At 37.6% G+C, this 16,977-nt stretch overlaps 1 long non-coding RNA gene across 1 annotated transcript in view; it reads right to left on the reverse strand.

Annotated features, from left to right (window-relative positions):
• Positions 1–16,977, reverse strand: part of LOC117979684 (uncharacterized) — a 149,065-nt gene that overhangs the window by 67,094 nt on the left and 64,994 nt on the right. Inside the window, exon 2 of the long non-coding RNA XR_004670592.2 lies at positions 2,379–2,524. This is a non-coding gene — a long non-coding RNA (uncharacterized LOC117979684). The remainder of the gene's footprint in view (positions 1–2,378; positions 2,525–16,977) is intronic.

Raw genomic sequence — 16,977 nt, forward strand, 5'->3', positions numbered from 1 at the left:
CCCACTAATTTGGACATTTCAATTATTCAACTGAGCCTGTGCTGAATTTTTTCTTTTTCTTTGTTTTTGTGCTGAATTTTTTTCTTTCTGTTCTCTTTGATAAAACTAGTTGTGAAGCAAATGGAAGTATAAATATAATGAGTTTGGAGGAGAAATTTAAAAATATTTTAAAAGTTTTGTATACATCTTTATGTAAAAGAACAAGAAATGTGATGAATAAATATAGCTACTCATGTATTACCTAAATTTTATACCTCTTTAAAAGAATCTTTAGTGGTTGCCCTAGGGTTACATCTTTAATTAACCAATCTACTTTCAAGTAATGTTATACTGTTTCCCATGGCATGCAAGTTGGCATTTGAATCACATTCCTTATTTAATAGATGGAAATTAAAATATACTTTAAGCTATAATTCTCTATATTTTAGTGTATTTCACAAATTCAGACTGACCAGTCAATTTTCTTCTCTTTACTCTTAGTTTACTCTTATATTCTGGGGTACTGGCAATGTTCTATATCTTGATTTGGGTGATAGTTATGTGGGTAGATACATGTGTAAAAACTTATCATGTACTTAATTGTATATGTATTGTACTTAGATTTTTTTTTCAATATGATGCACAAGTTAAGCCTTCCTCATTGTTCACCCAGGAGATATTTCTGTAATGGCATTGAGTATGTTACAGAAAATATGGGTAGGGCATATTCTGAAGGCTGTCTGGATGCCTTATGTTAGCATTCAGAGCTCAAGAAGCTGGAATCTCTACAGATCAGTTATCATCACTCTAATCCTAGAATGCCTTTTCATCCCAATCTGAAAATGCCTTTTCAGATACTATCTGTTGCCTGGAAAAGCCAGAGTCACATCAAGGAAGATGTTTCTCAACCAGTAAAACAGCCCACAGGCAACTGGTGGTGAAGGTGGATTTTTTTGTATGTATGCCAGTGAGGTATGAAGAATGGCATCATTAATGACGGCAAGCTCCAGCAAATTAAGAATTGTTCATATTCATTTATTCATCAAGAATTCATGAATGATTATTTATGCAATCATTTATTGCATGTCCATATGTACAAACCCTGTGCAGGAATATGCAGTTATGGTTTTTAGGCGCTCTTTGTATTGGAGGACATAATGGCAATTACAGTGCAGCTGCACAGTACTATAGCAGGAACTGCAGCGTGCCATCGCGGGGCAGAGTTGGGCTCTCGACCAGCTGAAGAAAAGCAAGGAGCAATGGGTATGGAAGTCTTCTTGGAGGATATGAAGCATAACCATTGGAAATAGCCTATCAATCTCGTGCCAGAATTCTCAATTCCCATGCACTTCCCTCTTCTAACTATATTCCTTCCTTAATGGATGCACCTTGGAAATGTACACCATTATTTTTTTCGGTTGCTAAAGTAAAAAATCTAGGAGGTCTTGCAAAGGAGCACAAAGAATTGTTTAGAATTGGTAAAAAATTTGATATTTCTGTATTACAGTGGTGTGGTTTCATAGGTATATATATCTTTCTATACTCATCTTGGTGTATGTTTTAAATGGATAAAACTTCATCAATAAGGTTGATGAGAAGTCTAGGCATTATCCTTGACTGATCTTTTTCCATCATCCTCAAGTCATTTATAAATGCAATCCCTTCAACGTCTAAAAATCATCCTAATCCATCCACTGCTCTCCATTGCCACTGCCATCGCTATTGTACAAGCCCCAACCACACGTGGCTAGGATGACTATGGTAGCCTCCTGACTGGTCTTCCCTCCATTCTTGCTCTCTATAGTCCATTCTCCACATCTGTTTATAATGCAAATGTGGTGTGTTATACCCTTGCTTAAAACTCAAAAGGCTTCCAATTGCACTTATAGTGAAACTGAAATTCCTTACCAGGGCCTTCAAGGTGCTACCTTAAAACTTTTAAACTTTTTGGCCTCAGGACTCTCTCACACTTTTAGAAATTAATGAGGAAAGCAAAGAGCTTGGTTATATCTATTGATATTTACCAGATTAAAAACTAAAGCTGGAATATTTTTATATCTCTTTTAAATACATTTTTAGTGGTTGCTCTTCCAGGGTCTTACATATACGTATGTGTGTGTACATATGTATATATACGTGTGTGTGTATATATATATATGTATGTATACACACATATATGTCTTTAATCAGTTTACCTTCAAATATTATACAGTTTCACATGGCAGGCAAGAAACTTTAGAACAATATTCTTTTGGTTCCTCTCTACCCTCTTTTTACTATTGTTTTACACATTTTACTCATACATATGCTATAAATATACCATACATTACTATATACTTTAGACAGAAAGTTATCTTTTAGAGCAATTTAAAATGAAGAAAAAATAATTTTATACTTACCTTCTTTAATGCCATTTCCAGTGCTCTTCATTTCTTCATGTAGGTCCAAGTTTCTTCAATCTGGTATTACATTCTGTCTGAAGAACTTCCTTTAACATTTTTTCCGCAGAACAGGTCTGCTGGTCATGAGTTCACCAAGTTTTTGCCTGAAAAAGTATTTTTGAAAGATATTTTTGCTGGATATAGAATTCTGGATGGACAGTTTGGTTTTTAAATTTTTTTTATTAATACATAATAGATGTACATATTTCCAGGGTACATGTAATAATTTTGTATAATTTGTTTCTTTCATCACTTTAAAGATGTCACTTTTGTCTTCTAGCTTGCAGAGATTTAAGGGGAAGTGGCTCATAATTTTTATCTTTGCTTCTCTTTATGCAATGTTTTTATTTTTCATGGCCTTCAAGATTTTCTCCTTATCTTTGGTTTTCAGAAGTTTGAATATGATGTGTCTAGGGTTTTTAACATCTGTATTGCTCTCTAAGCTTCTTAGAGCTGTAGTTTGTCATCCATCATTAATTTTAGAAAATTCTCTGCCATATATTTCAAATATTGCTTCTTTCATGTTTTTTTTTTCTTTGTAGGATTTCAATCATATGGTATATTAGACCATTTGACCACTTGATATTGTTCCACAACTCTAGGATACTCAGTTCCTTTTTTTTATTTGTGTCTCAAATTGGGTAATTTCTATTGGCCTATTTTCAGTCGCACTGATTCTTTCCTCAGCTGTATTGAGTTTACTGATAAATTTGTCAAAGGCATTTAATCTGTTTTTCACTTCTAGCATTTTGATTGTTTCTTATAATTGTCATCTCTCTGCTAAAGTTCATCATCTGACATTGCATGTTCTTCATTTTTCTACCAGATCCATTAGCTTGATAATTATATTTATCATTTAAATATAATTTAAATTATTTGTCTGATATTTCCAGCTGAAGGACCTGGGTGGGGCTTCACGCCTTTCCTAGGGATGTTGCTGTTCCCCTCCTCCATGCCTTGCACCACAACGGAGGTTTCCTCTGGACTCTTACCTGCCTCTCATCTTTCTCATGAATATCCAGTCAAGTCCACAAAAAAGAGCCTGAGAGTGAGTGTCAAGCCCCCTTGTGTCTGCAGCTCCCAAGGATTCTATACTCTCATATTAGCCACCTTCTATTTTAGCTCATTCATTAAAATTTTTAGCTGAAACTTCTTATCAGCTTGTATGGCTAGTAGTCCATCTCTCTTTATATGTACTTGTCTTTGCTTAAATTTCAGATGAGTTGATTTCCCTGAGACCTCAGCAATCTGAGAGATTTAGGAATGATTGTATGTAGCATCTGGAAAACTCTACTGTATGTTCATCAGAGAACCAATGTGAAAAAGGAAAATAATATTTAGTATTATTATGAAAATTATTTTAGCTTTGTGCACTCTCCAAAATATTTTGGTGACTTCCAACAGAGTCTTTGAGACCCACTGTCCTCCATGATTCAAGCTCCACTCACCTTTCTAACATTACCACCAAACACTATCCCCCCTTCCATACTATATTCAGCCACACTGGTCCTGTAGTTCTGCCTGCACACCAAGTTCTCTAATGACCTAAGTTTTTGGCCTCATTTCTCCCACAAGGAGTGCTGTTCCATAGGTCTTCAAATGACTAGCTCCTTGTTATTCTCCAGCTTTCAGCATGGATGTACCTCCTCAAACAGGTCTTCCATGATCACCTTGGTCTAAAGAACCTATACACATACACCTACTCTAAGATGTTTTCTATCACATCACACTCTTTATATGAAATGGTATTTATACTCTCAGCCATGCTTTCATGTCTCTTGTGGCCATGCCTATCCTTGGTATGAGTCTGACTCGGCCTAGATAGAAAACCAATTCAGTTCAAAGAGCTTTTGAAACTCGATATGAACTATACTTGGCCAGTGAAACAACCCCACAGGAGTCTTCTTTTTAAGTGATTTTAAAAAAACACAATTAGCTTGTTAATGATTGATACAATTTAATCATTCTTTTATCAAAATTATTTTCAATATATTTGCTTCTTTTCTGTCTTCCTCCAACTTTTCTGTCTCCTGCAATATCTATAGTACCCAGAATAGCTTCTGTTGTATAGTAGCTCCTCAAAATGTGAATAAAATGGCTTAGACTATTTTAATGACTAAATTGTACCAATCATTATCAAGCTAATTGTGACTTTTACATCACTTAAATAAAAAAAAAAAAAGTCTCCCATGGGGTTGTTTTACTGACCAAGAATAGTTAGTATTTAGATCCAAATGCTCTTTGAACTGAATTGGTTTTTAATCTATGCCCAGCTGAACTCATATCAGAGACAGGCTCAGCCACAAGAGACATGGAAGAATAGCCAAGAGTCTAAAATATGATTTCAACACATGATAAAGCAAGGCTGTTTCAACAGCATGGGAGGTGTACTTCTTTGAACAGCGAGCCCTGGCTTTCCATATCACAGTACCTGGCAAAGCTTTGTTTTCTTTTCAGTAATCTTTAGCTTATCTTCCTTAGGCAATGTGAAAAACTAAAAAGGAAACTTCAAGCCAGGAAGCTGTCAGAAATCCTCTGGTTTTCATGTCTGCTCTACTTGGTTCCCCAAAGTAATATTTCCACAAATAAAGATGTCAGGAGTTAATGTAGACTCCAGAACTAGGCAAGAACCCATAATCAGGTGGTGCCTGATCAGTCTCATGATGCGCTTTCTTCCCTGTGGAAGGCTATAGAACATGAAAAAAGGAGAACCATGGTTCTTTTTTAATTTGGGATTTGGAGCAAGAAATTAAGTGCTGGTAGTTTGGAGTTTTTCACAAATCAAATGGATGTTTTAGAAAAAGCTCTTACTCAACACTCAACTCCCCTAATATAATTGATGACTTTTTTCCTCAGCTGTCTGATTTTAAACGTATGTTACCATCTGGATGAATCTTTTCTCTAAAGCCTTATTAAGGGCACGTATCGGGGATGGGGAATAAAACAAGGGCAGTGATCTATACAAGTCATCAATGATCTGAAAAGTCTTTAATTCAGTCCTAGAAAAAGGGCTTAATATGGTGGAGAATGAAGAATATAGGGCCAAAATCTAAGTCATATTCGTGTGTGTGTGTGTGTGTGTGTGTGTGTATGTGTGTATTCATTAATCCAGTATACATTTGATGTGGTTTGGCTCTGTGTCCCCACCCAAATCTCATCTCGAATTGTAATCCCCAGGTGTCAGGGAAGGGACCTGATGGGAGGAGATTGGATGGTGAGGGCAGTTCCCCCATGCTGTTCTCATGATAGTGAGGGAGTTCTCACGAGAGCTGATGGTTTTTTTTGAGAGGTAGTCTCCCTCTGTCACCCAGGCTGGAGTGCAGTGGCACCATCTCGGCTCACTGCAAGCTCTGCCTCCCGGGTTCACGCCATTCTCCTGCCTCAGCCTCCCGCGTAGCTGGGACTACAGGCGCCCGCCACCATGCCCGGCTAATTTTTTGTATTTTTTAGTAGAGACGGGGTTTCACTGTGTTAGCCAGGACAGTCTCAATCTCCTGACCTCGTGATCCGCCCACCTCAGCCTCCCAAAGTGCTGAGATTACAGGCGTGAGCCACCGCGCCCGGCGAGCTGATGGTTTTTAAAGTGGCAGTTTCCCCTGTGCTCTCTCTCTCCTGCCACCTTGTGAAGAAGGTGCCTGCTTCTCCTTTGCCTTCCAAGATGATTGTAAGTTTCCTGAGGCTTCCCCAGCCATGCATAACTGTGAGTCAATTAAACCTCTTTTGTTTATAAATTACCCAGTCTCAGGTAGTATCTTTATAGCAGTGTGAACATGAACTAACATTAACATTATTGAACTCCTACCATGTGACAGGTACTATACTAGGTAAACAATGGTAAGGAAGATAGACGCAGTTTCTTCTTAATAGACTTCAGAGTCTAAGAAGAAAATGAGGATACAATTAGATATGCAAATAACTATATTAAATAGAATATGCTATGAGAAAAATAACTAATCGAATATTTAAGACGAAGACTCAGAGGAGAGATTTTTGATGAAAATGTGGGAGGAACCAACACAGGTTATTTTATTAAGGCTGTGATGAGTAGACTGGTGATCTAAGATGAAAGAATAAATATAAGACACAAAGAACTAGAGTCTCTATTGTGGAACCTTGTGATTATGTGAGTTAATACTTAATAAGCTCCTATATATATCTCTATATATATTCATATATACACATATATGTATTTATATACATATATACATATACATATATGTATTTATATACATATATACATACATATATGTATTTTTATATATACATGTATGTATATATGTATATATACACAAGATTTTTGATGAAAATTTGGGAGGAAATATATATATATATATAGACACATACATATATTTATATATCCTATTAGTTCTGTCCCTCTAGAGAACCCTAATATACCTGGGAACCTGACCAAGTCAAGGGAAAAGAACCTAAAGATACTTACATTGAGAGTTCATCCAAAAATGACCTACCCAGATGCCCCAAAGTAAACCTCAAAGTTGACAAGCCATACCTACACACTCAGTTCATCCAATCAGGGCATTTTCCCTCTTTTAATCAGGAACACACGACCAAGACATTGGGAGGAATGACTCTTACATAAAAGATGGAGATCATTAAAATACAGTCATGTGTCTCAATGACAGGACTACATTCTGTCAGTAGGTGATTCCATCATTGTGCAAACATCATATCATGTATGCTGTGAGAAAAATAAATAATTGAATATATAAGATTATGAATATGCCATGAGAAAAATAAGTAACTGAATATATAAGACTAAAACTCAGAGGAGAGATTTTTGATGAAAATTTGAGACGAACCACTACAGGTATTTTCTCAAGGCTATGATGAGTAGATTGGCGATCTAGGATGAGAGAACAAATATACAAGCACAAAGAACCAGAGAACACTATGATTGAGTGTGGCTCAATCAAACCTGAGTGATATAGCCTACTACATACCTAGGCTATATAGTATATAGGCTATTGCTCCTAGGCTACAAATCTGTACCTCATGTTACTTTGCTGAACACTGTAGGCAATTGTAACACAATGGAAAGTATCTAACACATGTGTTTAGATGTGTATCTAAACACATCTAAACATAGAACAGATACTGTAAAAATACAGTATAAAAGATAAAAAATGGTTGACCTGCATTAGGCACTTACCATGAATGGAGCTTGCAGGACTGGAAGTTGCTCTGGGTGAGTCAGTGAATGAGTGGCGAGTGAATGTGGAGGTCTAGGACATTACTGTATACCACTGTAGACTTTATGAACACTGTCTACTTACATTTATTTTAAAAATACCATAATTGTGCTATAACATTATGGTAGCTATAACATCACTAGGTAATAGGAATTTTTCAGCTCTATTATAATCATATGGGCCCACCATCATACATGTGGTGCATCGTGACCGAAATGTCTTTATGCGGTGCATGGCTGTATACCTAAAGTTAACCAGAAGATTCATAATCAGCATAACAGACATTGGAAATAATTTGTACATTGGTGAAGTGGATGGATTAGATTTAAAAAGCTATAGAGGAGCTGTCACCCTTACCAAGATGGGGCATAAGAATCTGGTGAGCCAGGAGCCTAATGATGCTGCCACAGTGGTGTCATTCAGTCTTGTGTAGGCGCACATTGTGGATATTCCTGCTGCCTGATGCAATTAGGTTACTGCTACCTCAGATCATAGCCACATCTGTCTCCAACTGACCCTTTCATATATGATATTGGAGAACCTGAAACAACAGAGAGCAGAGTCGGCCATTGGATTACAGAGACTTGTGAATAACCTTTGGAAGTGTGGCAGAAATTGGTTTGAGCCTTGCTCTCATGAACATGCCACTTGGCAGAAAAGTTTATACACAGGGAAGGGAACATCTAGCTTGCACCCAGCTCTCATTATTAGGGGCTAACCATGTTTGCTGAAAGACCTTGACACATGTGAACAAATAAACGGGTTTAGGTCTATTTGCAACACTTGTCCAGCTTGCTTGCTGGATAAATCATATTTGGATTCAACTTTCCTTTGGGATATAAGCCTTTCTTGTGCTGCCCCCTGCTCAAAAAGTCCTGCCTTCTCTTGTACACCAAGCCCACTCATCTTATTGAAACCATTCAAATACTCAGATGATTCATATTGTTTCTTGACAATTCAACTGTAAGCTCCCAAATAGGAATTCTGTTGTTCAACTTTTAGAGTAAGAACTATTGTAGTAGTAAGACTTTCTCTGTCTCTCTCTCTCTCACACACACACACACATACACCCACGCACACACTTACAATGTACCAGGCACTGCTCTATATGTATAATGTGAATCAACTTCTATAATTTTCACAGCAACCCTAAGGGGCAGGTACTATCAATACTCATATTTTACGGAAAGGAAACTGAATCAGAATAGTTAAGTGAGTTGTCTAAAATCACACAGCTATCATTCAAACTGAGCCAGGTGAGCTCTAAATCCCAAAACTTTTTACCACTATTGTGAGATTTCTAACCTGCAGAACTGTAAGATAATACAAAAAAAAAAAAAGAAAAAAAAACGATTTTAAGTCACCTGGTTTCTCACTATTTGTAATAGCAGCAACAGAAAACTAACATAACTGTGCTACCCCCACTGCTATTCAAGCCACAGGCATAATTCTTTGCATATAAGCTTTAAAAAGTAAAGGTGTTGGCCTCACACCTGTAATCCCAGCACTTTGGGAGGCTGAGGCAGGCGGATCACTTGAGGTCAGGAGTTTGAGACCAGCCTGCCCAACATGGTGAAACCTCATCTCTACTAAAAATACAAAAATTAACTGGGTGTGGTGGCAGGCACCTGTAATCCAAGCTACTGGTGAAGCTGAGGCAGGACAATTGCTTGAACCTGGGAGGCAGAGGTTGCAGTGAGCCAAGATTGTGCCACTGCACTCCAGCCTCGGTGACAGAGCAAGACTCTGTCTCAGAAAAAAAAAAAGAAAAAAAAAGGAAAATTGTTAATGAATATATATTTGTTGAATTTGTTACAACTATCAAAAATGACCTAGCGATGCAGAGAAATACAAAAATTATCATGAGAATTAGCATGAGAGAAAAATTACATATTTATGAATTTCAAAGAGGTGACAAGGGCACCAATCTTAGAGACCAGAGATCTTGATCCTGGAGCAGATTTTGTCTAGAAATGCCTATGTGACACGAGCAAGCCTTTTAATTTCTCTGAGCCTCAGCTTCTATATTGAAGAATAAGGGAGTTGGACCGGGTCATCTTGAACTTCTTTCTGGTATAAAAAGAATGATATTTTGAGTATAGTTTTCTTTCTTCCCATTTATTTCAATCAAATAATAATGTGCCCCAATATTTCTCTGAGATAGCCACACTATATCATCATGAGCAGTGCTAATAATCAGATTCATGAAACGCACAAGGAAATACTCAAAGCTGACTTTAAAAAGCACCATCTTATATAACCCTGAGGTTTCCTCCCTCCACTTTAACTGATCCTTCTTAGCAGCTTGCCATTCATCACAGAAACCGATCACAGAAACCACAAGGGCATTGATCATATTTCTTGAGTCTATGCATTTGTATAATCTCATTGTCTTTATAGAGTGTGCAGAATAAGAACTTCTGACAACATCCGTTTCCTTTGCTGGGAAATAATAGATGTCTGTATAATACCAGTGATACTGGTCTGATGGCCAGCCAGTGGTTTACAATTTCCAGTAGAATTTGCCTTTATGTGTTATTTTTCTAACAGTACTGTTACTATAAAATATAAGGAAGAGTGTACTGGGGAGAAGGGTAGTGGTAGGGAAAGAATAAGAGACAGGAATAGAGGTCGCAGTTGAGGGAGCTGCAAGGTGCTTGGAGCTATTTGGTCTTTTGTGCACAATTGATAAAACCATTTAAATTGTGGTGGGTTGTGCTGCTCCAGCTAAAATTCAGTGGAGAGGATTTAAAAATATAAAAATTAGATGCAGAGAACTAAGCAAAGCAATCAGTATGTGCAGAAGTTGGAGGTACCAGGACCAGCTTTTGTTGCAAATCTTTGGGCAGATGACATAATTTGGGCATAATATACATCTTTCACAGCCAAACAACATAACCCGTGATGAACAGAGCGTCCGGACAAAGATAAACCCTGTGAGTCACACGCAATTCTTTTCTCAGCAAACAATGGAATTACATCCAGCTTGGTTGGTGGAAAAGACAGCCAAGGCATTTTCCTTTCTTTGAGTATCTTAATGTAATGAAGGGATAACATATGAGAGGGAACATAAAGAAGGAGAAAACTTTATTAGAGAAGGAAACATTGTCAAATAACTAGACAGCAAAGAGACATAGGGTAACAGATTTCCTGAGATATATCCCCTGGGTACCAAAGAAATTACAGGATTGGAAGAAAAACAAAGACCAAGATGAAATGTAATGTGGGAGTGTAAAAATTGAGAAGAAAGCTTATGAAGAGAAAGAAAAATAGAAATGGGAAAAACTGAGAAGAGAGGAAAGAAAATACAAAAAGAAGAGGAGGTAGAAGCCTGCTTTGTCCTCCTTTCATTGATGCGCATCAGTAAGGGTCAGTCTTTGCACATTTGTTTCATCATTACTTCCACTTTCTCTTCTTTCTCACTTTTTCCCACTTCAGAATTGGGAAAGAAAGGAACTGCCAGAGATGCTTCCAGGCTCCCCTTTACTGCCATGCACAACTTGGATTTTCTTTGTCTTGCCAAGACAGCATGAAATGGGGTTCCCTGAAAGGAAATCAGGGTACTGTTAGGAAAGGACAATGAGGTTGAACAACCAAAACACAACAATATCCACACAGAATTGATTCTGTGAGCTAGTCTTATCTTACATTGAGCTCCAACCATTCACAGCTTAATGAAGGGGAGCTGAAAAGCAAAGATGCTAAAAAATAACAGCAACAAAAAGAAAAAAATATATATATGCAATGTTCCAAAAAAGATGAAGCTTTCCCTAACCTCATAGAACAGAAATAGAAATAAAAGCTCAATGTAGCTTTCCTATCCTGTGAGTCTGCTTCAAGAATAAAATCGCTAGGTTAATTGAACTCTGACCTCTTAACATTTTCATTAAAAATGTAAAAATATTGTTTGATCATCTCTTGAAAACTAAAATGAGCTATACTTTCAGTCATTTTTGTAGTTGTCATATTTATGTTTTCATCTTTCATTATGCCCCCTGACTTTAAATTTTATCCTCTATAAACAAATTGATGCTTTTCTATGACATTTCCTAAAAGACAAGTGGCTGTTTTTCTTTTTCCTTTTGGCACATTCTTTGCTGCTTCTTAATTTTTTTTAATCTCCAGAAAATGTCTTTCAACTTTTTTTCTTCATGAGAATGCTCTTCAAGTCTCTCAGAACCTGTCATGTTATACTACTTTACATACAAAATTATACATAATTATTGTAAATGCATTTACAAATGACTAAATGGCAAATGCTTACAGATGCATACTTATAGACATGTATATATTCAATATTTACCTTATAAATAAATTTATTCAGACTCTATGTTAAGTGGATGGTTATTAACATGTCAAAATATGGTTCTGAGAGTATGACTTTATAACATCAGGATAGTTGATATGTACTGACAAGGACTGATGTCTAGAAATGTTAAGAGAAAAAAATAAGCTGCAGATCAATATATATACTATAATCCTTTGAATTTTTTAAAAATATCATAAGTACAGATTCATGTAGTAGGTTATAATTGGTTTTGCTGTGGTAACTAGCTTATTCTGAAATCTCAGTGATTAAACACAAGGAAGATATAGTTTACTCATGGTACATATATAACACACATATGCACGATGAGAGAAGAATGCTAATCCATATAGTCATTCAGGGACCCAGGCTTCCATCACATTGCATATGTAACATTTAGAAGATGGAGCCTCCTCAGTCTTCACAAGAAAGGAAGAAGGCTCATGGAAAACTCATTCTTACCATTATGCATCAGCCCAGCAATGACAAATATTACTTCTTCTTTGAGACAGGGTCTCGTTCTGTTGCCTAGGCCGGAGTGCAGTGGTGTAATCATTGCTCACTGTAACCTTGAACTCCTGGGCTCAAGAAATTCTCCCACCTCAGCCTCCCAGGTAGCTAGGACTACAGATGCATGCCACCACACTCAACTAATTCAAAAATTTTTTTGGTAGAGACAGGGTCTTGCTATGTTACCCAGGCTGATTTTGACCTCCTGGCCTCAAGCAATCCTCCTGCCTCAGCTTCCCAAAGTGATGGGATTACTGGCATGAGCCACTGTGCCTGGCCTCACTTCTGTTTATAATATATGGGCCTAAGCTAGTCTCAAGGCCAATATGAGCTGCAAGGAAACTGGAATTGGGAAGAGCACATGGATATACAGTAAATATTTCTAACAGTACACACGCACATATGCTCGCGTGCGCGCGCACACACACACACACACACACAGAGACAGAGACAGAGAGAGAGAGAGATGCAAAATGCAAATTTAAAAGCTCCAGAAAGAAAAAAAAATCTATCTAGTGAGTACCTTTGAGGAGAGAAGTGAAATTGGGGAAAGAATGAAGAAAAATTCTATTATATTATATGCTTCCAAATTTTTGCATTTTTAAAATAAAATCAGGTCTTACATGAGTTATTCTGAGACAATCCGGTTGAAATAAAACTGGTAAATAAGTGGTTAAAAGGCAGTACAAAATAGTTTCCATCAATGGCCCAGCATCAAGCATGGGCATAGTTTTCAGGGATCAACCAGGGCTCTCTGTGATTTAGTGGCTGTTGTTTGATCAATGGTTGAAATGTTAGAGTGGAGAGCCTGCTGATTAAGTTCATGGATGAAGCTATGTTAACTAAAACTTTGGGAGCTGTGATTAAGATCCAAACTGGCCTGTCAGAAGTGAGCTATGGCCAAGTGTGGGGTGTGAGTATACTTGGGAGTGAAGAATGAATCTCTGAAGACTGCAAGGGTCAGACAAAAATACTTGAGTGCCTCTGGATTCAGTGTAAATCATATGCCAGATGGATGCCTGGAATAAATTGGGTTGCTTTAAGAAATGTAGCACTGCTTAGGCATTTCAAGCTTTAAGAGAAGAAAGGAAAGGAAAGAAAGGAACATATCTTCAGAGTCTGTATTCAAGATCATCAGGCAAAAATAAATAAACAAATTACTGAACAGGGTGGACTGTGTATCAGAGCATGTGCTACAGTGGTAAATAATGCAGACACTGTCATCATCTTTATGGAGATCATGTCTAGCTGCTCTCTTTACATCCAAGACTTCTCTCTTTTGGTCTCTAGGTTGACTTGTCCAGGGACCAGCAGCAAGAGACTCTCTTGAGAATTTATTAGAAATGCAGAATATGAGCTCAATCCCAGACCTAATGAATCAGAATCTGCTTTCTAACAAGGTCCCTCAGGTGGTTCATGTGCACATTCATTTGTGGAAAGCACAGGTCTAGGTTATATCTTCCTCCTCGAACTTACCTACCCTATTAAGGAGAAAGCCTCCTTACTCACTTTGCAATTGCCTTGTCTTTGATTTTTATCTACACATGGATAGCCTCAAGAGAATTGAAAGAGATAGGAGAGGCTAAGCAGACATACATAATGAAGGGGTGAATAGAGAGGGGAAGTGCAAAGAGAAATATTCAGGCAGGAGGAGATTATGGGAAAGTTCAGGGAAATGTAGAGACAGGAGAAGAGAGAAATGGAGGGCAATTGCAAATAAATAAAGAGATGAGGGAAAGCAAATTAGAAGAAGTCTTGCTATACAATGTCTCCATCAGCCATTCTTTGAAAGACTTCATAAGAGATTTAAATTTCTTTTTAACTATCTTTGGGTGTCACTACTAATATTTTTATGTGAAACCAGATGAGAAGGGGCTACTACTATAAACCCTAGCTTTACATTAATTATATATTAGTTGTCATTTCTTAGGTAGGAGGGTGGAAAAGGCAATAAAAATCTAAGACAAGTCCTAAAATCCAGCAATATGCAGTTCCCATTCTATACCATTTCCAAAAAGGAAGGATTTTTTTTTTTCATTATTTCACAATGTTTCTGTTGACTTTCATAGATCTCTGCACTGAATTATTTAATGCTGCTAAATTAGAGCTAAATCCCCAAAGAGCTGTGATTTACCAGTTACACTAGAAAGAGATGGACCAGATAGATCCTTCGAGCTGATTTTAGCTCTGTATGTCTATGTCTAGTATGAATGGAAAAAAATTGAAAATAATCTCCAACTTGTGGAATTAAATTAGCAGTAAGAATATTCCAGCCTTGGTTTTTAGCTAAATGAATTGCTTGAACATAAATGATCATTATCCTTTCTATGTACATAACAAAGAGGATCAATTTTGAAGCCCAAATGAATGATAGTGATAGTAAAAAAAGGAATTCATAAATCAAACTTGGTAGAATATAATAACCTCAGTACATACGGCTGCTCTGTATAATCTCCATACCCAACAAAAATCACAAAACAAAAAATAATTTGTTGTGGAAAATCTTGAATGGTATGAGAGATGAAGTGATGGTTCTCCTTAGAAAACAACTCTCGTAAACATTTATTTTAAAAATAGTTTTTAGATCAGGAGAAAACATCAGAAGGAAACTCTACCTGGCTCTTTTGCTCTTTTTGGTGTTTAATTTAAACTCAAGGTTGGGGGATTCTTTTTTTTTTTTTTTTTTTAGACGGAGTCTCACTCTTTCGCCTAGGCTGGAGTGCAGTGGTGCAACCTCGGCTCACTGCAACCTCCACCTCCAGGTTCAAGCGATTCTCCTATCATGGCCTCCTGAGTAGCTGGGACTGCTGGCACCTGCCACCATGCCTGGCTAATTTTTGTATTTTTAGTAGAAATGAGATTTCAGTATGTTGGCCAGGCTGGTCTCGAACTCCTGACCTCGTGATCTGGCCACCTCGGCCTCCCAAAGTGCTGGGATTACAGGTATGAACCACCGTACCTGGCCGGGGATTCTTATGACAACAAAAATAAAGAATTTTGTTTTAATTTAAGCATAGTCTTTGATGCTGCATTGCCCATGTGGTAACATGCAACCCTGCTTGACTTAGATATAGCACCACGCATTAAACTGCAGAACAATTTCAAAGACTTTCAAGAGACTAGGTGCCCTTTCTCTCTGAGGTAGAATCTAATTAGCCCATGGTAAGAGGCCTTTAAAACACACACACACACACACACACACACGCACACACACGGTGAGAAAAGTGCTAAACTTTATTAAAATAGGGTACCTGTCATCAGTTTGTATAGCATTTACTTCTAATTGCTGGTGTGAATATCATGAAGTCTTCCACATTTAAAGAGAGAGAGAAAGAGAGAAAGGAAGGTTGCTGATCTAAATGGGCTTTACAAATGCTTTATCAAAGCTACATTTCAAGTGTTTCACAGGCTATAATACAAACATGATGGCAAGAAATTGTGTTGAGTTGATTGCTGCCCTCAACCCTCACTATGTAAACCTCCATAACACAAGCACCATATCTACTAGTACACATGCAAGTCCTTGGGCCATGCTCCAGGGTCAGTGTGTTTTTCTGGCTTGTGGTGTCAGTATATGAACTCTAATTACAGTTAACACACTATTCCTAGGTACTGATCTCCAATCCCACAGCTGCCAGATCCATTAGAGAAACTGGCTGAAAGTCAAGGCCAAGGAGTTTTAAGGGAAAGCAAAATGCTGAAACGAACAAGATGCTGTCTATCTCCTGCTTAAATATTTTCTCATGGCTCTCGAAATTAAGGTCAAGATCTGCAGGATGAATTACACAGTCCTGAGCAGCCTCGCAGCTCCCTAGCTCCTACTCAGCATTTTTCCCTTAGCTGACTATTCTTCAGCCATGCTGGTTTTTTCCCTCATCACGGGGCCTTGACCCACATCCCTGCCCCTTGCCCACTGCATTTCTAACCTCTCTCTTCCCTTCATCTGTCAAGTCACAGTGCAAATGTCAAGGCATTAGGAGAAGCCCAACTTCAGCATTCAAACTAGGTAGTTTGTTCCCTCTGTTATGCGATCCCACAGGACCTGCAACTTCTCCATGAGTACATCTACCACAATTGCAGTTTTACTGTTATATATGCAATTATTTTTTACTGCCTTTTCTCCTAGGCTTTAAACTCCATATTTCTAAGTACTATCTGTCTGGCACATAGAGACTCCATAAATATTTGTTAACTGAATGAATGAATGAATGAATAAAACAGAGAAGAGATAGGAGTCAGATGGTCCCATAAGTCTCCTTAATCATTTATGTCTGTCAGAGTCCCTTTTACTAATACTGAAATTTCTTATTTCTGAATTGGTCTCCCCCATTTAATTATCTGATCTTCAGGTAGAGGGCCCTTGTCACCTGCCACATATGAAAGAGCTCAAAGATCAGCTGCTTGGAAAAGAATGGGAGGAAGACATGGAGACAGAAGATGAATGATAAGAAGGAAGAAGAAAAGGTGGCAGAGAGAGAAAAAGAAGACAGAGGAAGGGTTAGTAAGTCCTTAAACATGTCAGATGAAATAC

This window comes from Pan paniscus, chromosome 2, assembly GCF_029289425.2.
Source record: "Pan paniscus chromosome 2, NHGRI_mPanPan1-v2.0_pri, whole genome shotgun sequence".
Lineage (NCBI taxonomy): Eukaryota > Metazoa > Chordata > Mammalia > Primates > Hominidae > Pan > Pan paniscus.